This window comes from Tamandua tetradactyla, chromosome 4 (genome assembly GCF_023851605.1).
Source record: "Tamandua tetradactyla isolate mTamTet1 chromosome 4, mTamTet1.pri, whole genome shotgun sequence".
NCBI classification, from domain to species: Eukaryota; Metazoa; Chordata; class Mammalia; order Pilosa; family Myrmecophagidae; genus Tamandua; species Tamandua tetradactyla.
The window spans coordinates 36549931-36570748 of NC_135330.1; the positions used below are offsets into that span (position 1 = coordinate 36549931).

At 38.9% G+C, this 20818-nt stretch overlaps 1 protein-coding gene across 6 annotated transcripts in view; it reads left to right on the forward strand.

Moving 5' to 3' along the window:
* The window catches only part of CACNA1E (calcium voltage-gated channel subunit alpha1 E), a 422025-nt gene that overhangs the window by 266991 nt on the left and 134216 nt on the right, over positions 1–20818 (forward strand). The window lies entirely within an intron of this gene.

The following is a 20818-nucleotide window of genomic DNA, read 5'->3' on the forward strand; positions in this document are numbered from 1 at the left end:
TAAACTGAACTCTACTTTCTGCCTCTATGAATTTGTAAATTGTAGTTTGCTTCAAATAAGCGAAGTCATAAAATCTCTGTGCCTCTGTGCCTGACTTATTTCTCTCAACATGATGTCTTTAAATTCAGCCACTTGTAGCATGTACCAAAACTTGATTCCTTTTTATGGGTGCATAATATTCTATTGTATGTAAATACCACATTTTGTTTATCCATTAATTTATTGATGGACATTTGGGTTGCTTCCGTTTCACAGCTTCTGTCAATAATGCTGCTATGAAGATAATTACTTGTTTTGAGACCCTGCTTGTCAGGGCATATGGTGGGATTGCCAGATTATATGGAGGATTACGAGGTCATTTGGTGGTTTTGTGTTGAAAGTTTTGAAGAGCCATCATACTGTTTTCCACAGCAGCTGCACCATTTTACATGCCTACCAACAATGTACTAAGATTCCTATTTTGCCACATAATTGCCGACATTTTTTATTTTCTGTTTTTTCTCTTTGATAATAACCATTCTAGTGGGTCTGTGGAGGTATCTCATGGTGGTTTTGATTTGCATTTCCCTAATGACACTGAGCATTTCTTCATGTGCTTTATTGGCTGTCTGTATATCCTCTTTGGGGAAATGTCTATTCAAGTCCTTGCCCATCTTTTAAAGTAGGGTTTGCCTTTATGTTGTTGAGTTGCAAAACTTCTTTATCTGGGTATTAAACCCTTATCAGATATATGGTTTCCAAATATTTTCTCCTATTTTATAGGTTGTTTTTTCTTTTTCTTGATAATGTCCTTTGATGCCCAAAAGTTCATTTTTGTTAATGAAGTCCAGTCTGTTTTTGCTATTGTTGTTGCTTGTGCTTTTGGTTTAGCAAAGGAGTTCTTAATATAATTGGGGTTGAGTGAAGAGTCTTAAAGCATAATGGGATACCTTGAGGATTTGTTATATGTTTACTCCTTCAGTGAACATTTTTTATTAAATAGTAATTTTTAATAGACTTTATTTTTTTATTAGGGAAGTTGTGAGTTTATAGAAAAATCATGCAGAAAGCATAATTTTCATATATACCCTCTATTATTAACACCTTGCATTAGTGTGGTACCTCTGTTACAATTGATAAAAGAATATTTTTATAATTATACTATAAACTATAGCCCACAGTTTGCAATTAGGGTTCACTGTGTTGTACAATTGTCTGAGTTTTTTTAAAATTTTTTATTCTAGTAACAAATATACAGCTTAAAATTTCCCCCTTTTAACCACATTCAAATATATAATTCAGGGCTGTTAATTACTTTCACAATGTTATGCTACCATCACCACCATCCATTACAAAAAATTTATTCATGCTCAAGCACTGCTCCAAGTAATTCTCTCCACATAGCCTGTACCTGCAACTCAAATGTTCTCCCTTAGTTTTACTCTACTTGTATTAGTTTCCTGGGGCTGCCATAACAGATTACCAAAAACTGGGTGGCTTCAATATGTTAAAATTGGTGAATCTGGATACCTACAGTGGATGTATGTTGAAGTTCTCAGCAGTATAGGGTTTATATTGTTATTATAACTGTCCTATAAGATTGAAATTATTTCAAAATAAGAAATTAACAACAACAAAACTGGATAGCATAAGGCAAGAGAAATGTATTGTCTCACAGCTCTGAAGGGTAGAATTCGAAGTCAGAGTGTCAACAGGCCCATGTACTTTCGGAAGGCTCTTGGGGAGGATCTTTCCTTGCCTCTTCCAAGCTTCTGACTGCCAGAATCCTTGTCACTCCTTGGCTCGTGGCAGCACAACTCCAGTGCTTGCCTCTGTCTTCATGTGGCCATGTTCCCTCTTTGTCTGGGTGTCTATGTCCAAAATTCCCTCTTTTTATAAAGACACCAGCCTTATTGGATTAGGGCCCGTCTAATCCAGTATGACCGCATCCTAACTAATTGCAACAGTAAAGATCCTATTTCCAAATAAGGTCACACTTACAGGTACTGGGAGTCAGGACTCGAACATATATTTTTGGGGGATACACCATCACAATAACCCATACCAGTTCAGTCCATAACACTGGAGAGGCCTGACCCCAGACTTCTTTTCCTGTGTAGTCCCATTGAGGGAATAATCTCTAGTTTGTCTAATCTTATCTGATGTTCGTTATTCTTACTTTTATCCTAAATGCGTCCATATTTTAGTTTAGGAAATTCAAATTAGAGTCTTACTATTTGAGAAGAGATAAAGATAGATGATGTGCTGGCAATAGTCACTGGTGTTACAGATAAGGCTCCAATATGGCTGGAAATGGGACAGAGCAGTGCCATCCAGATTATGCCAGGTATCTGACCGTGTTTGCCCTGATAGACTCTCTAGTTTGGAATTATAACATTTCATTTCCCTTTTCAGGATGGGAAAGAATGGCATATTGAAGAAGCACAAGGTTTGGCATCTGAGGGTCCTGGGTGAGAAACCTAATCCTGCCACTTAATAGCATTTTGCATTTGAACAAGTCACTGGGTCTCTCTGAGCCTGCATCCTTATCTGTAAAATGACCCAGCAATATCTTTCACACATGCGGAGATGTGGCCGGGAGTCTGGCATGGGGTAGCTTTTAGCTCTTATTAAATAGCGGCCAATACCCTTGGATAATAGCAACATTCGTCGTCTCCACCTGGTAGGCCCGTTGGCTTCTGTCTAAAGAGCAGCCTGTGGATGATGGGCTTGAGCCAGCTGTGGGGCCATCAGCTCCTCTCCACCTGGGAGACACCTCCTCAGGTGGGGAGATGTGACAGAATGAAATGGCAGGTGCCTCCTTTGCACTGCTGAAAAACCCTACGAACAGCTGTTGTGAATAAATTCTGACATTTAAAGGAGTGTTAACAATAGGGGCCTTACTGGCTGGAACTGAAGTATTTCTGTCTTGGTTTCTTTTTCGCATTCTAATGCACAACACATTTGGGGACCGGGTGGGGGTGGGGTTCCCTGTTGTCTGCAGGGGGTCAGCAGCAGGGGGTCCTGTGTATAGGAGAGACCACGGGCTCTCCCTTCCACTTGTTCTGGCTTTCAGGGCCTCGTTGGAGTGAGGGTTTGGTTAAGATTTTCCCTCAGAGGCAGCCAGGGAAATAGCTTAGAAGGCTTTTAGTCCCAGGGGCCATGTATCCACTGACCTGTAGGAAGTATGGATGTTCCTATCAGGCTGTTCCTCAAGCAGAGAGAGGAGGCGACGGAAGGAGGAGCATGTATGGCGCTGTGCTGGGCAAGTAGTGAAGACAGTCTGGGGTGAGACGTGGCAGGGAGCACGTATTGGTGCACAGGGACAATGATACCAAGTGCAGAAACGATTGAGGCCCCCTTCATGGGGCACAGGCACTGGGGAGTGGGCAGTGAGGTATGTGTTCGCCGGCTTCAGTGTATTTAAAGAGGAAGTGTGATGGAAGCATTGTAGCATTTTCACTTGTCTCAGAGGAAATAGGATTTGATGAAAACCATTAGCTTAGGCTTGAAGAGAAGCAGAGCTTCTTGTCTCCATGGAAACGAACCAGGACTGCACAAGCATGTCCTGAGGTACCGTCAGGAGCTATAGGGCAGGAGACACACAAACAAAAAATGACCTTGGGGGCTGGGCAGTGATGGTGCAGTGGCAGAGTTCTCGCCTGCCATGCTGGAGACCTGGGTTCGATTCCCAGTGCCTGCCCATGCCAAAATAAAAATAAAAGAACAAAAGGGGAAATATTTGGGTGAGCCATGGTCGCTCAGCAGGCAGAGTTGTCGCCTGCCATGCTGAAGACCTGGGTTTGAGTCCTTGTGCCTGCCCATGTAAAAAAAAAAAAAGTAAAAAATGACCTTGAGCTATCCTACTGCCTATACTTACTTCTTCTCAGGGCTTCTGGGGAGTGGGTAGTAGACTTGGAGGGAGCAGATGAGTTGTCCCCAAACCAGGACAGAGACAGACAGTCCAGGGTCTGCTTACATATGCACACTGGGGGCAGTATGGAAATGTCATAGTTTTTTTTTTTTTTTGAGGAAGTTTTATTGTGATATGTGCACATACCATATAGCCATCCAAAGTACACTGTCACACTATAATCACACAGTTGTACATTCATCACCACAATCAATTATAGAACTTAGAAAATCCCCGTATCGCTTATCCCCTCCTATTATTGACCCTTAGCATTGGTGTGGTACTTTTGTTACAATTGATGAAAGAGTATTAAAATATTAATATTAAATAAGGTCCATAGTTTACATACAAACCGACATAAGGCTGTCAGTTTCTAGAACCTTCCCATTACCCCAAATTAGAAACCCTATACCCATTATGTATTATCACTCTCTTCAGTCTTCTCCCTTTCCTCTGTAACCTGAATTCTGCTTTTTGCTTCTATGAATCTGCACACCCTAGTTATTTCATACAAGCAGACTCATACAATGTCTATCCCCTCTGACTGGTCATACTGATTTTGATGCAAGTTTTAGTCTACATGTGCATTGATGCAAACCCTGACACACACTGGTCTTTGCATAATAAAACATGACCTAGAACATACAGGGTAGAAGATGCCAAGGCCACCTGCCAGATTCTTGCCATCTGCAAGACTTACTCCTGGTTTGGGTTTCTTACCCACTGTTCCAGGCCTCTTGCCCTAAGGACTGTTGGGGAGATGTGAACCGTCCATAGTATAGGAGGAGGTTGCATCTCTTTAATGAGTGGAGTGACTCCCACAATTGCCCCCTGTCTTGCCACCGGCTCATTTTCTGGCTGAGTTTGAAGATTCAATGCAATTCAGTTAATGTTTATGGAGTGTCTACTGTGCACAAGCACCTTGCTGGACTGTTCAATCACAAAGATGAGTAAAATGTGGTCCCAATACTAAGAGCTTGGAGACTATTTGAGGAAATCATCCAAATACATATAAGTTCAAATAGATCCTGAAATCTAGCCCCCTCAAAAGCTATTTATTTAAAATGTATTTATACAGGTCACATATTTCAAACACTTGCCATTTTGAAAAGAATTGTTGAAGATAGGTAAACAAGACATAGATCTTGACCCCAGGGAACAGACTAACAAATGCACCTTCAAGGTTAAACCTTGATATCCTGAGTCACCTGCTACTGCTTCTCTGTGGGTGTTATGAGATGGCAGCTGAGTGTTTCCCAGACCTAACTTGAGACAGGAAGGGCTGGTAGTCTTAAGAAAGAAATTATCCAAGTCTAGTTCAGTGGTCCCGATGAGGTCTCTGATGAGTGTTGGCAGATAATAAATAGTTTGACACGTGTCTGTTGCTCCTGAGGCAGGGAGACATCAAAGACAACTGACTAAGATGAGCGTGTGAGTAAACTGCACAGTATTCATTGTCCTGGGATTCTGAGACTGGAGCCTACCATGGGGAATTCTGATATTCACTCAGCAAAGAGTTACTGAGCTGGAGACGCCAGACCGTACAGATACAAGGAGTGCTATCTTGAAGGAGCTTTGTAGTCCAAGTGGAGAGACACCATAGCGTGGGCATTTAAATTAGAAGGGGGCAAGGATCAGACACGGCAATTAAAGAAGGTGACATTGGTCTTTACCTTTGAAGGATAAATAAAGGCTAGCTGGGATGGCTAGCTAGGTGAAGAAGGAAGGAGGAGATTCCAGCAGAGGGAACAGCAGGTTAGAAGTCAAGAAGGCATAAAAAAAACCATGTGAGTATCTGGAAGGCAAGGGGAGATAGAGAGAATGAAGCTCAGAGGGTCGTCTGAGGCTCATCATGAAGGCTGCTATGCGCTAAGCTAGTGAGTTTAAACTGGATCCCAGAAGCCTGTGGGAGTTCCTATAGTATTAAGGGGAAACTTGGCAGATTTGCATTTGAAGATGATCACTCTGGAGAAAGTATACAGTGAAGCCAGACTGGAGATAGGGAGATGCATTAGGTTACTGACAACTACTCCAGAGAAGCAGTCCAGCCTGAAGAAGGCAGTAGTGAGAGAATGGGGAAGACAGCATGGACCCAGAAGATGTTGATGGCATGGGATCTACGGGATTTGGTGACTGTGTGGGTATGTTTGAGTGTGTACTGGGATGGAAGTAAGGGAGTCTCTTAGATTATGTTTGGGTTTCTGAATTGAGCCACTGGGTGGCTGGGAGAGAAGCCTGGATAAAGAGTAGGTTTTAGGGAAAGAGTTTATTTAGGTTTTGGACCTAATGAGTTTGGGAAAGCACAACACACTTCAATCCTTTTGGCTGGTTCACAGCAGTAGGATAGGGTTTGTTTTCAGCTCATTATTTTTTTAAACTATAATTTGTTGAGTCTGTATAATGCAGCAAGCATCGTGCCAATCCCATGACATGCATTGTTTCATTTAATCCTCACAATAACCCTGCAAGGTATTACTATCCTCTTTTTATAAATAGAGTAACTGTGAAAGAGAGGCTGGTAATTTGCCCAAGCTCACAAAGCCATTAAGCAGCAGGTTCAGAATGTGGACTGAGTTTTGCCAGGCCCAGAGACCTATGCTCTTAAACACATCCTCCATGTAGTTTAAATGTCGTTTTAGGAAGCAAATTACCTGGCATCCTACAGAAAAAACTGATAGAAATAAAGAGGCCTCCATTGGTAGCCAAGACTTAGCTTTCCAGCCCTGTGGACGACAGTAACCTCATATTAAATCTGGTGATGATTCCTAGAGTAGAGTATTTATATTTCCTACTTTGACTAGATGGACACTTTCCAAGATGAGCTGCACGACTGTGGATATCAGATATAAAGCTTATGAGAATGTCTTTGTTGAAACAGGCTGCAGTTCCCCAGGATACTGCTTTGTATTTCAATCGTTGAAATTGTTTCTTAGATTAAGATAAAACTTATTTGTGGTAGAAGGGACTATAAAGCTCCTTTACTCCTGGCCTCCATGTCACAATTGAGGTGACCAGATTAGAGAATGAAATGAGTGCTCAGGTTATATGCAGCTGTTTAGGCTCCCTTGTTCAGGGCACTTTTTCCTTTGCTCATCAGTTATAGCTTAGTATTGTTAAAATACAGATACTATAAACATTGTATCTTGGCTTAAAAATGACATTAGGCTTTCTTACCTTTCTATACCCTCAGTCGCCCATTTGCAAATAAGGATACTTATATGCACCATATGTGATTATTGGGGAAACTAAATAGGATCCTGCATATTAAGTGGTCAGTACCTATGAGAGAGTAGATACTTAATACTGTTAATGTTAGCTTTTGATACCAGATTTCTTCTTTCCAGAACCTGGTTTATACCACAGTGGTTGGTGCTGGCAAAGAACCATTCTTCTCACTCACCAGGTCCTTACTGATTAAGTTAGCATGAACTCTTATCTTTTCAGATACCATTGAAAAGATCATGGCTGACCATCCATGGTGTCTTTAGGGAACAGTTAAGATGAACTGTGCTCTTGTGCCCCTTTCTGGCCTTTACCTTAGACACCCAGCCACTTGCAGTTCCCTGGAAAGACCCTGGCCTTTCTGAGCTCTGCTTCTGTGACTTGGGGTACCTCATTTCTTAGTTCTTTCACAACCTATTTCACCTTTGATAGCCTTCCTGAGATCTTTCCAGATTCATACCCCCACTCCCACTCACCAATTGAATTTAAAATCCTTCTCTCCCGTGCTCCCTCCCGTAGCACTCTGTCTCTATAGACTCTGTTACTAATAACTTTGTAGACTTGTTATAGGAGTTACAAACAATAACTCTAAAGCTAAGAGCTAACATTTACTGGGAGCTTGCCATCTTCCCAGTACTGTGCTACATACTTTATGTGCATTATTTCAATTAATTTTTATAACAGCCTTATGAGTTAGATACTGTTGTTCACCCCATATTATATGAAGTAATGGAGGCTGAGAGAGATTAAGAGTCTTGCCTAAACCAGCACAGTTAGTGAGGGGCAGAGCTGGCTTCCTGGTGTTGGAGTTTTGAATATTCCTGTCACCCACTAGGTTTTGTTTCTTATGCTGGATATGGCTTTCTACCTAATAAGATCTCTCCTAACATCATAGTGTCTTGTTCTTGTGCTCATGAATAATTGCTGAATTGAAGAGAAATCCAGTAACAACAGGCCTCTCTTGGTTGGCTCTGTACCCCGTGATGACATCCTGGAGAAGAGTATTGCAGCGGACTGTAGAAGAGGCTGGTATCTTAGGTCAGGAGCATAATCACTGGTATTGGAGATGTAGGCAAAAGGTCCAGAGCAGCTATTCCCTCAGCTGTGTCCTGTGCAGAGTTCTGTTCCATGTAATCAATACCATCACCTCATTTTAAAAGATGATCTCTGCTTAGAGCCTATAGGGGTTACAGACAAGCACTTAACAAAGATTCAATACTTTTCACCTACAGATTGGTAGTTTTTTTCTTTTAGTTAATTGTTCGTCTCCCTTGCCCATTTTTCTATGGTATATTTATCCTTTTCATATGCACTTACGATGTTTATTTGTTTAGTTAGGATAATAACCCTTTTACATTGTATGTGACAAGTATTTAGGGAATAATCTCCTCTAAAGATAGCTAAAGCTCTCATCCTATAGGGAATTGTGGGCAGCAAAAGCTGTTGAAGGCAGAAAAAGACTAAGTAGTTTTTCCTTTCACTTGTACAGCACTTCATTTAGAAAAACATTTCATGTGTGTTCATTTGTTTGATTCTCACAACAGTCCTAGGAAGTGTATAATAATTATTTTACGAATGAGAAGAATGAAACTCAAGGTGATATGCCTTAAATCACCAGTCTAAAAAAGTGATTTCCTGGGGTTTAGTCCAGTGCTCCTTATTACACAAGATACTATTTCCCATTATATAGTTGGGCATTTCCAATTGGATCTTTGTTGCTTGACTTCTACTCAAAACATAGAGGTGTGATTTACATGTATGCTCCAGCAAACTGAAACAGTACCCCTTTGAATCTGTTTATTAATCCAAAAACTATTTACTGAGCATCTATTATGCCCCAAATACTGCCCTAGATGCTGGGAATTCAAAATCCCTGCCCTCATGGTGCTTATACCTTATACTACAGATATAATCCCTATTTTATAGACTATTACTCACTGTTCTAGGACTCATTAATCTACAAGGAAGAAGAATAATCAGTGCTGATATCCTTAAATTGCCCTGTATTGGTTATACTTATGGGCTGAGATTTGGGGGATGTGAAAATGTAAGTCAGATAAAGAACGCTTTCATTCTCTTGTTTTGTCTAAAATTGCATCCCCTCTCAAAGATGAAACCCTGGGCACTCTTGCTCCTACCCATCTAGGAGAGCAGAAGCTGTGCCAGGATAGAAGGCCCTGGAGGCATGGACCAAGGCGGGAGGGTCATTGCCAGATGGAATGGCAAAGTCATATCTGGGAAAAGCTGAAAATCTTATCCAGAAAGAATTAAGTCTGAGAGGCAGAGTGAAAGTGTTCAGGGAAAAGGAATAGTCACTGAATAGTACAATCAAGATAAATAATCGAAACAGAGTACTGTTTTACATGGATTCATACTTTTATAGAAAGATTTGGGATTTCATTAGGTGCCTTTTTTGTGGCAAAGATGGCTACCAAATATACAAATTCTGACATTCTCTGTTGAAGAATTTTTCACATGTATGGAGTTTCTGGTTGGCTGAAACAATGTTGGTGTCTCCAGCCATATCTTAATTAACTTTGTGCAGATTCATCCTCTAACACCCTGATACCTTTTCATGCATACACATACACATCTGTATACACACATATACATGCATACTTTTTTTTTTTTAACATAGGCAGGCACCGGGAATCGAACCCGGGTCCTCTGGTATCACAGGCAAGCATTCCTACCTGCTGAGCCACCGTGGCCCGCCCTACATGCATACATTTTCACACATGTACGTGCCGTGTTATTCAAGCACAAAGTCTAATACACAAGCATACTAGGCCCGGGTCTTTGTACTTCCATGGAGTAAGAAACCGAGAGATGACTCTGCCATTCTCTGAAATTCCCTTGCTCAGTGACTATATTTAAACCTGTTTTAAAAATGTTCCCATCTTAAAATCCCACTTTACTTTTCTGTTTTTCAGAGAAGGAACTAATTTTTACTTAGCATAATAAAATAGCATGAAGTAATGTTTTAGAAGACAGCTTTGCTAAAAGACAGACCTGGACTTAATTTACTTTTTGCCATTTAATACATGTGTGATGACACTGGGCAAGTTCCTTAAGATTGCTAAACTTCAGATTCCTCATCAATAAACAGGGTTAAGAAGATTAAATGAGATGGATTGAATGCTTATAAAATGCTTAGCATAGTGCCTACCATACAAAAGGTGCAAAATGTTAGTACTATTAACATAAAACCTTAAACACAATGTAATATTATAACATTAATGATAATGATTATGATCAGTCTGAACCTTCTCGTTTTTTCACCCATGCATGATTTTGTAAACTTTCTCTGTGCGTTCTACATGTTACCGACTCCCAAGGCTGTTCTCATTTTATCCTAAGCATCAATGTAGACCAGTCCCTAGCATGCCATAGATGGTCAATGAATATTTGGGGATGATGTGTGATATCCCTTCCTTTGGATCTCTCTTCTAAGTCCATTTTTGCTTAGGTGTCCCTTAGGAATCTCAAACTAATTTTTCTCCTATCCTTCCACTAAACATACTTACTACTCTTCCATATTCTTTCTCTGTTATCATTCATCGCATTCATTTTCCAAGATAATAAACTTAGTCAATCTTGATGCTTTCTTCTTGCTTATTTGCTTGCATCTAATTGCTCATCAAAATCTATTGCTTCCACTTTTGAAAGGTTTCTTGAACTGTCATGGCCTATAGCAGTTGCCTTTTTAAATGTTCTCTCTACTGTAATCCAACCTGTTCTCTATAACCAGAGCTGTCTTTCCAAACCAGACTCTAAATTATGCATTTATATACTTTAATTATTTAGAATGGCTTCCAAATAATAGAATCATCTATTTATTCATTTAAACTTCTGACAAATAGGTGAGGGCTTCTACTATGTGCCAGGCAGTGTTCTGTATGCTGGGAACATAGCAGAGAACTAAACAGAAAAATTCCTTCCATCGCAAAAATCACATTCCAGTAGGGAGAGATTCTAAGGGATGTATATTCTGATTTAGGAAAATGAAAAGATATACCCTGTTCTTGAAAAGGAATACTTCAAATTATAAAGAGGTCTATTTTCCCTACTTTAGTCTTTAACTTTACTGTCATATTAATCAAAACACAAATTTTTTGTTTACTTTACTAAATTATATTAAAATTTATCTGAAGACATAAGCATGTAAAAGCCAGGACAAATCTTAAGAACAATGAGGAATAGGGACATTTTCTAACAGTTAGTAAAATATATTATAAAGCTACTATAATTGAAATAATGTGGCATAATGCAGTAATAGAGGGATTGAAAGGAGACCCAAATATATATGTGAAAATTTACAATATTATAAGAGTGTCATTTAAAATTAATGAATCATTCAATGAATGGTATTGATACAACTGGATAATCATTTGAAGAGATAAAAAATTAAGTTGGCTCTCCATCTCATGTCTTATACCAAAATAATTTGCAGATGGAGTAAATGCATATATTTAAAAAATTAAACCATAAATGTATTAAAATATGAAGTCATGGGCAATTTAAACATCTTTAATGGGGAAGGCATTTCTAAGCATCCTTGAAATATAATGCTTATCGATAAGCAATAAAGGAATCAATTAATAAATCTAAATATGTAAAAATAAAATGCATGGCATATCATAATAATCAGAAACATCTAAAGTAAAATATTGAGCTAGTTTTGAATTTTAGATTATTTGGAGATCAGAGAAAGTATTTAAATAGGCTGCTTGAGAGTAAAGGCATGGCAAGAGAGTGGTGTAATGAGGTGTGGAATTCAGTTTGTCCTCTAGAGCAGCTAGTAAACATCTAGGAACCGTCTGGAACAACTGTTTGGGGGACCTCAGTGACCAGACAGTGACAGGACCTCTGTGACCTCTTTCATTCTTTTGGCTATTCGTATCCAGCTCTCCCATGCCCATTTATTGAAAAGCATATTCTGTCCCAGTTCAGTGGTTTTGGGGACCTTTTTGAAGATCAGCTGACCATAGTCGCTCTTAATTGGCTTCCATTGATCAATACTTCTGTCTTTGTGCAATACCATGCTGTTTTGACCACTGTGGCTTCAGAATAAGTTTTAAAGTCAAGAAATGTTAGTTCTCCCATTTTTCCTTCTTTTAATAGGATATCTTTAGCTATTCAAGGTCTCTTTCCCTCCAAATGAATTTGATAATAAGCTTCTCCAAGTCTTCAAAGTAGGTTGTTGCAATTTTGATTGGCATTGCATTGAATCTGTAGATTGATTTGTAGAACTGACATCTTGATGACATTCAACCTTCGTATCCATGAGTACTGAATGTCTTTCCATCTGCTTAGATCTTCTTTGATTTTTTTTTTTTTTTAGCAATGATTTGTAGTTTTCTCTGTACAGGTCCCTAATGTCTCTGGTTAAGCTTATTTCCTAGATATTTTATTCTTTTAGTTGCTGTTTTGAATGGAATTTTTTCTTTAATTATCTCCCCAGTTAGACCATTACTTGTGTATTATAAAGCCACAATAGTCAAAACAGCATGATGTTCACACAAAGATAGAAGTATTGATCAGTGGACTGAATTAAGAGTGCAGAGATAAACCACCAATCTATGGTCAGTTGATCTTTGATAAAGCCCCCAAATCCACTGAACTGGAACAGAATAGTCGTTTCAATAAATTGGCATAGGTGAGTTGGATATCAATAGTCAAAAGAATGAAAGAGGACTCCTACCTTACACCCTATACAAAAATTAATTAAAAATGGATCAAAGACCTACGTATAAGAGCAATAAAACTCCTAGATGTATATAAGGAAAATCTTTAAGATCTAATAATGGGAGGTAGCATCTTAAACTTTACACCCAAAGCACAAGCAATGAAAGAAAAAAATAGATAAATGGGACCACCTCAAAATCAAAAGCTTTGTGCCTCAAAGGACTTTGTCAAAAAGGTGAAGAGGCAGCCAAGTCAATGGGAGTAAATATTTAGAAACCACATATCATATGAAAATTTAACATCCTGTGTACATAAAAAACTCAACAATAAAAGAACAAACAACCCAATTATAAAATGCGCAAAGAATATGAATAGACATTTCTCTGAAGAGCAAATACAAATGGCTAAAAACCACATGAAGAGATGTTCATCTTTATTTGCTGTAAGGGAAATGTAAATAAAGATACAGTGAGATATCACCTCACATCTATAAGAGTGGCTGCAATTAAACAACCAGAAAATTACATATGTTGGAGAGGATGTAGAGATATTGGAACACTCATTCACTGCTGGTGGAAATCTATAATGGTACAGCTGTTGTGGAAGACAGTTTGGCAGCCCTTCAGAAAACTAAATATCAAGTTGCCCTATGACCCAGCAATTCCAATACTCAGCATATGCCCAGAATAGTTGAAAGCAGTGACATGGCATTTGTACACTGATGTTTATAACAGCACTATGTACAATTGCCAAAAGATGGAAACTATCCAAGTGCCCATCAGCAGACCAGTGGGTAAACAAAATGTGATGTATATACACAATGAAATATTATGTAGCAGTAAGATGGAATGAGGTCACAAAACATGTGACAGCATGGATGAGCCTTAGGGACATAATGCTAAGTGAAATAAGCCAGATACAGAAGAATAGATACTGTATGATTTGGGTGTTATGACTCTGATAATGGTAAACTCAGAGGACTACAAATAGATTATAGGGGACTTAGAGAGACATAGAAGCTAGAAATGGGTGAATGGTTACCCAGTGATGTAGACAAACAGATAGAAGTGATGGTAGTTCTTTAGTAGAGTAGTAACGTTGCCATATTGAAGGTGATTATGATTGAAAGAGGTTTTATAGAGTTATTCCACTGATTAACTCTATGAATATAAACAAGTTATGCATGAATTACTTCAGAGATTTGATCTTGTGCAAAGAGTTAATAATAGAGGGGCAGAGGGGGAATACTAATATTACATGATATGGCCTGTAGTTAACAGGAAGACATCAACAGTACCACAGAAATATCAGGGGCTAATAATTGGGGGAAGGTACAAGAGATAGGGAGAGGTTTAGATTTGATACTTGGTGAGGCCATGTTTATTGGTTTATCTACTAGAATTGAGAGTGTTGATTGTACAACTGAATGAGGATACTGTGAGACATGGATTGCTAATTTTTTATATTATCCATAATGCCTATAGATTGAGGGGGCTGAGGGGCACAATGACTGAGAAGCAGAATGGTGAAATGTAATGTATACAATGATGGACTATTGTGTGACTACAAAAAAGAATGAAGTCGTGAGGTATGTAACAAAGTGAATGAACCTTGGGGACGTTGTGCTATGCAAAATAAGCCAGATACAAAAGAACAAATATAGTATAGTTTCTTTTAGAAAATACTTATAAGAAAACTGGTGATTTTCTTATAGCAGTCACACTTCGTCCAGAGTTGTAAGTGTATTTCTAGATACTGAGATGATGTATAAGCTGGTATTTCCCTGGAATGTTGGATACCTCTGTGACATCCAATACTCAGATCTGGAGTTCTGTAGCTCTGAAAATCAGCATTGCTGTGTATAGCAATTGTTAAAGGAACTGAAAAAGAGATCAGGTTTCAATTAGAGATAAAAACGAAACCAATCTGTAGGGACTAACGAAAAACAGAATATAGGGCAAAGGATGATAGTTTATGTATTCTAGAGCTTCACCTATTTCATTAGTCCAAAGGCAGAGTGGTTTATTGTGTCTAGAACCTAATTTAACAAAACATAATCTACAACAACCTGTCTGGATAGCTCATTTTACCTACTTAAATACATGGAACCCAGACGGGAACAAGGCCTTGTAATTCAGTATAGCTTAATGTAATACCCAGATACATCCCAGACTATTGTGGGATAATTTTAAAGTGTTGTTAGCATCCCTTGTGGGACTGGAGAAAAAATATGGGACTATTAAATTTCCCAATCTGCAAAACCCCTGGGACTCTTTTAAGCATTAGGGACTCCCAAGAAAATAGGCCATGCCCTTGATTTTGAGGATTGCCTGTATGAAATTCATTTCCGTAGTGGAGAAGCTAAGAGTACTTATAATTATGCCTAAGAGTTGCTTGCAGGGAACATCTTTTGTTGCTCAGATGTGGCTTCTCTCTCTCTAAGTCCAACTCTGAAAGGAAAATTATTACCCTGTTCCCTATGTGGGATGGCACAGCCAGGGGTGACTGTCTCCCTGAAAGCATGAGACACCATTCCCAGAGATGACCCTGGCCGTTGCACCATGGGATCAACAATGCCTTCTGGACCAAAAGGGGAAAAAGAAATATAACAAAATAAGGTATCAGTGGCTAAGAGAGTTCAGATGGACCTGAGAGGTTATCTTGGAGACTACTCTTATGCAAGCTTCAGCTACTTATTTTTAACTGCCATGGTTTGCCAACCCCCAACCAGCGTCATTCCTGCTAACCCTAAAGAACACCTAGGGCTCTGAGATGCTTCAAAAGTTTCATACACCAAATTTACTTTCCTGAAACTTAGAACCTCCAGAGAGTTCCGGGGATGGATAAATCGTGAAATCCAGAGGACCCAGCCTCTCCAAGAATATCAGCTAATTCCATCCCCCATCCCATATTGTTGACACCTCTTTTCAGCATGAAAAGTTTAGAATGGGCATACCTCAAAGACCCCTATAGATTGGAAGTAGGATCTATGAAGAAGGAGTGGAAATAGAGATAGGATTTAACAGATGAGTATGACTGCTATATATATATATTTTTTTAATTTTTATTTATTTATTTATTTTGCTGAATCACTATATTGTTTCTGTTGGCCTCCAGTATTTTGGAGCAGTTAGATGATAAAACCTGAAATTCTGGAATGGTAACCCATACCAAACTTTGAAATATGTTCTTTAACAATTTGTTAAAGTGTGCTGTGGGGCAGGCCACAATGGCTGGGCAGCCCACGGTGGCTCAGCGGCAGAGTTCTCACCTACTATGCCTGAGGCCCAGGTTTGATTCCCAGTTCCTGCCCATGTAAAAAAAAAAAAAAAAGATGTACTTTGAAAATTATTGTTCCTTTTAAAATTATTTTTAACTTTTGGATATAAGTTATATTTCACAATAAAAATCTTTTTTTTTAAAAAAAAAAAAGCTGGTTGATTAATAGTGCTTCTATAGAAAAATTCTAGTTGAGAGCCAAAAATGAGACTTGTCTCAAGCACTGATTGCTGAAATGTAGAGGGAAAAACAAAAGTGAAGATTTTAGGTGTTAAAATAGTCAGAACATGGTGGATGATTGGCTGTCTTTGATGAGAGAAGGTCATCGAGGATAGTTGTCATGATTTAGTTGTGGATATCTTGAAAACTTTGGTTCCAGTTACTGAAGTGAATAATAGAGGAAGTAAAATAGCTCTTGTCTTGGGAGAAAGATGAGTTCAATTTAAGCATGAAGATTTTGAAGCTCAAAATGGCTAAACAAATAGGTAGAATCAGCCAATATCTAAGTGCTGAGAATGAGGGTGAAAAGATGTGACATAACTGCCTATCAGAATATGATAGAGAAAATGGTGCAAATAGATGAGGTTATCCATGGAGGGCACATAGAGAAGAAAATGCAGAAGGCTAGGGACAAAAATTACTGGAAAAAATAACCATTAAAGAGTTAGAATATCAAGATGGTTCAAAGGGATATCAGAAAAACATGTCATTGAAGGCAAAGAAGTACAGAGTTTCAAAAAGGAATGAGGCAATCCCAAATGCAGAATATGATGTAGAGGTCTGCTACAAAGAGGACTAAAAATATGGCTGTTGAAGTTGATGATGTGGAGGACCTGACTTGTTCTTCTTAAACTTTTTTTATTTTTGAAATAATTTTAGAGTCACAGAAGTTGTACAAAATATATGTACAAGAAAATTGCAGGCACCCTTTACCCAGTTTCCCCCAGTTGTAACATCTTGTGTAACTGTAAGATAATGTATGAAAACCAAGAAATTGACATTATTATAATCCATAAAAGTATTCAGATTTCACCAGTTTTAAATGCACTCATTTACACATATCTGCATAGCTGTTTGCACTTTTATCACATGTAGATTCACACAACACTACCACAACCAAGATATGAAGCTGTTTTATCACTACAAGTCTCCTTCATGCCATCCTGAAGATATGGCATCCTTTTGTTATATTTCCATATCTGAAAGTCATCTATAGAATGACCCTTTATCCTTGGGCTTGAAAGAACGGCAGTCCCACCCTTTCCAAGAGCTTTCTTTTCTCCAAGCACTGGAGTGAGGGCTCCAACATCTTCAAGCACTGGGGAGATTGCCAGGCTCTCAGTCCCACCCTCCGCAAGCATCTAGATGGCAGCAGAACTCTGCCATTCTCTGGCCACAAGTTCCATCTCCTTAGAACAGTAGAGTGGCAGCCAGACTTTCCCCAACCTCTGGGAAATATGCTTCGTCCTCACTGAAGCCTGGGGTAGCAACACTTCCTGTATAAGGGGCAGCCAAGCTCGCCTCAGTCCCCCAGCTATCTGAGAGCCCTGAGGTGGTAACAGTTTTCTTCTTCTTCTTTTTTTTTTTTTTTTGCAAGGAACATTTGAACAGTTGTAGGACAGATTTTGAAATTTGGTATGGATTACCATTCCAAAATTTCAGGTTTTTCCTTCTAGCTGCTCTAAGACACTGGAGATTAAAATAATTATCAATGTAATGATTCAGCAGTCTTACTCATTTGTTAAATCCTAACTTATCTGTTGTAACTCTTTCTCCTTTGACCCTTCTCCCAATCTTTAGGGATATTTGGGTTATGCCCATTCTAACTTTTTTCATGTTGAAAAGGGGTGTGACAATATGGAATAGGGAATGGAACTAGTTTATGTTCTTGGAGAGGCTGGCCTCTCTGGTTTCAGGACTTATCTGGCCTAAGAACCCATCTAAAGGTTTTAGGTTTCTGAAGAGTAAGCCTAGGGTAACACTATTCTTGAACAACAGGTGCAAGTCCCGCCCTCTTCAAACTCTGGGGCAAACTCACCCTTTCCTGGCCTGAGGTGTTTTGGCTTCAGATGTTAGCTTCCATGTTTCTGCCTTTGAAGTCATTTTTCCTTCAATCTTTCCTGTTCTTTCTCTTTTAGTCCAGTGTGGCAGTGGTTCTGTTCATATAGATCTTGCAAAAAAAAGAAAAAAGAAAAAAAAAAAACCTGTCAGTTTCACATGCAGCACAGAGGGGTCCCAATTATCAGAAAATAGGACTTTCTACAAATCCTTCATCTCCAGTCCTGCAATCACACCGAAAGGTCTGACTTGTTCCATGTTTGGTTAAATTCTCACATGGGGCTCTATTCTCTGGGGAATTTGATTTCTGGGAGCCCAGAATTTTCCAAACCATAGATTTCTGGTCTCTTCATACCCAAGAGTTCAATTCTTCATTTATCCCCTTCCTCTTGCATTTTACTATTAGCTGTAAGGAGAAACAAGGCCAAAGTTTCCACATTTAATTTGGAAATCTCTTCAGCTAAGTATCCAAACTCATCACTTTCAAATTCTGCCATCTATATATACCCAAGAGTTCAATTCTTCACTTATCCCCTTCTTCTTGTATTTTACTATTAGCTGTAAGGAGAAACAAGGCCAAAGTTTCCACATTTAATTTGGAAATCTCTTCAGCTAAGTATCCAAACTCATCACTTTCAAATTCTGACATCCATCTGACATCAGGACTAAATTTTGCCAAATTATCTGCTACTTTAAAACAAGGGTCATCTTTCTTCCAGTTAGCAGTGACACATTCATTTCTTTCTAAGGCCTCATTGAAAACTTTTAGCACCCATATTTCTACCAACAGTCTCTTCAAAGCAATTTAGCCTTTCCTATAAGACTCTTCGCTATTCTTCCAGGATTTTCTCCTTATCCATTTATAAAGCCATACTGCATTTTTGGCATTTGCATCTCTCAACACCCCTTTTCTTGGGACCAAAATCTGTTTCAGTTTGCTAAAGCTGCCAAAATGTAATATACCAGAAATAGACTGGCTTTTAAGAATGGGAATTTATTAGCTTACAAGTTAAAATTGTAAGGCCTGAAAATCTCCAAATTAAAGCATCAACAGAAGGTTGCCTTCTTTGAATAAAGGATGCTGGCATTTGGGACACCTGTATCACATGGGAAGCCACATGGCTGGTGTTTGCTGGTCCTTCTCTCACAGGTTTCTTTGCTTTCAGCTTCTGGCTTCAAAGGCTGTCTCTATGAGCTTCTGTGGGTCGTCTTTCTCTCAACTCTCTGGGCTGTTTCTGTGTCTTTTTCCTCTCATAAAGGACTCCAGTAAAAGGATTAAGACCCACCTTGAATGGACTGGGCCACACCTCAGTTGAAATAATCTAGCCAAAATTTCCCACCCACAATAGGTCTGCATCCTCAGGAAGAGATTAAAAGAACCTGGCCTTTTCTAGGGTACATAACAGCTTCAAAGCTGCATGCCTAGCAACCACTAATCTGTTCTCAATCTCTGAAACTTTGGTATTTCAAGAATGTTGCATAAATGGAATCAAATAGTGTATAATCTTTTGAAGTTGACTTTTTGACTCATCATAATTCCCTGATCCATCCAGGATGTTGCATGTATCAATAGCTGATTCTTTTTTGTGGCTGAGTAGTACCCTATCGTATCACAATTTGTTTAAACATTCATTGTTTAGCTCCAAAAAGACATTTGGGGTTGTTTTCACTTTGGGACTGTTATGGATAAGGTTGCTGTAAACATTTGTGTATAGGTTTTTGTGTGAACATAACATTTTGTTTCTCTAGGAAACAATAGTTCTCTGGATAAATGGCGAAGAATGCAATTGCTGGCTCATACATAACTGCGTATTCAGTTTTATAGGAAACTACCAGTCTGTTTTTCAGAGCAGTCATGCCATTTTATGTTCCTGCCAGCAGTGTGTGAGAGTTGTGTTTTTCCCACACCCTTACCTGCTGACTTGAAAAACAAAGGTTTAATGTATAACATACAATAAGCATTACAGGTGTCACAAATTTATATTGGAATTATAAAACAAAATAAATAATGTAGACCAATGACTACTACATAGATCATACTTTTTAAAACATTGTGGCCAAGTAAATTCTCCCAGAAAGAGAGTAAATAAGCAAAGAGAAAACCCACCAACATTGGGTGGTAGAAAAGATGAATAAGAAGTTAATAGTTTTTTAATTTGAGTGTTTCCGTGCTTTCAAACAGATTAGTCACAAGCAAAGCCTTAACCTCTAGCTTCTCTCACCATCAATTTATTAAAGTAGAGTTCAGAAATTAATGTTCCTTGTCTGGCATGACCTCTCAAAACTTAGCCCCAACCTTTTTACTTTTCTAGCTGCAACCCCATGTTCCCTCTCCTTTACCCTTGCCACACAATTCACTGCTCCTGGATTCCCCAGGTACACATCCGTTTCTTTGTTCAGAAATATCCAACCCCCATAATCGCAACCACCGCCACCCACCTGCCTTATTTGCCCAAGAAACTCTGACTCATCCTGCAAGGTCAAATTCCCCTGAAGTTTCCTCACCTATGTTCCTGTTGCACTATATAAGACCCCTCTGTTAGAGCACTTAGTGTCTCATTTTATAGTCATTTGTGGAGATCTTTGCCCCTTTCACAGTACCCTGAAGGCAAGCACCGTGGAGAATTCATTTTTGTTTCCCCACACTTAGCAAGCATAGTTAACAGGCAACACCATAGG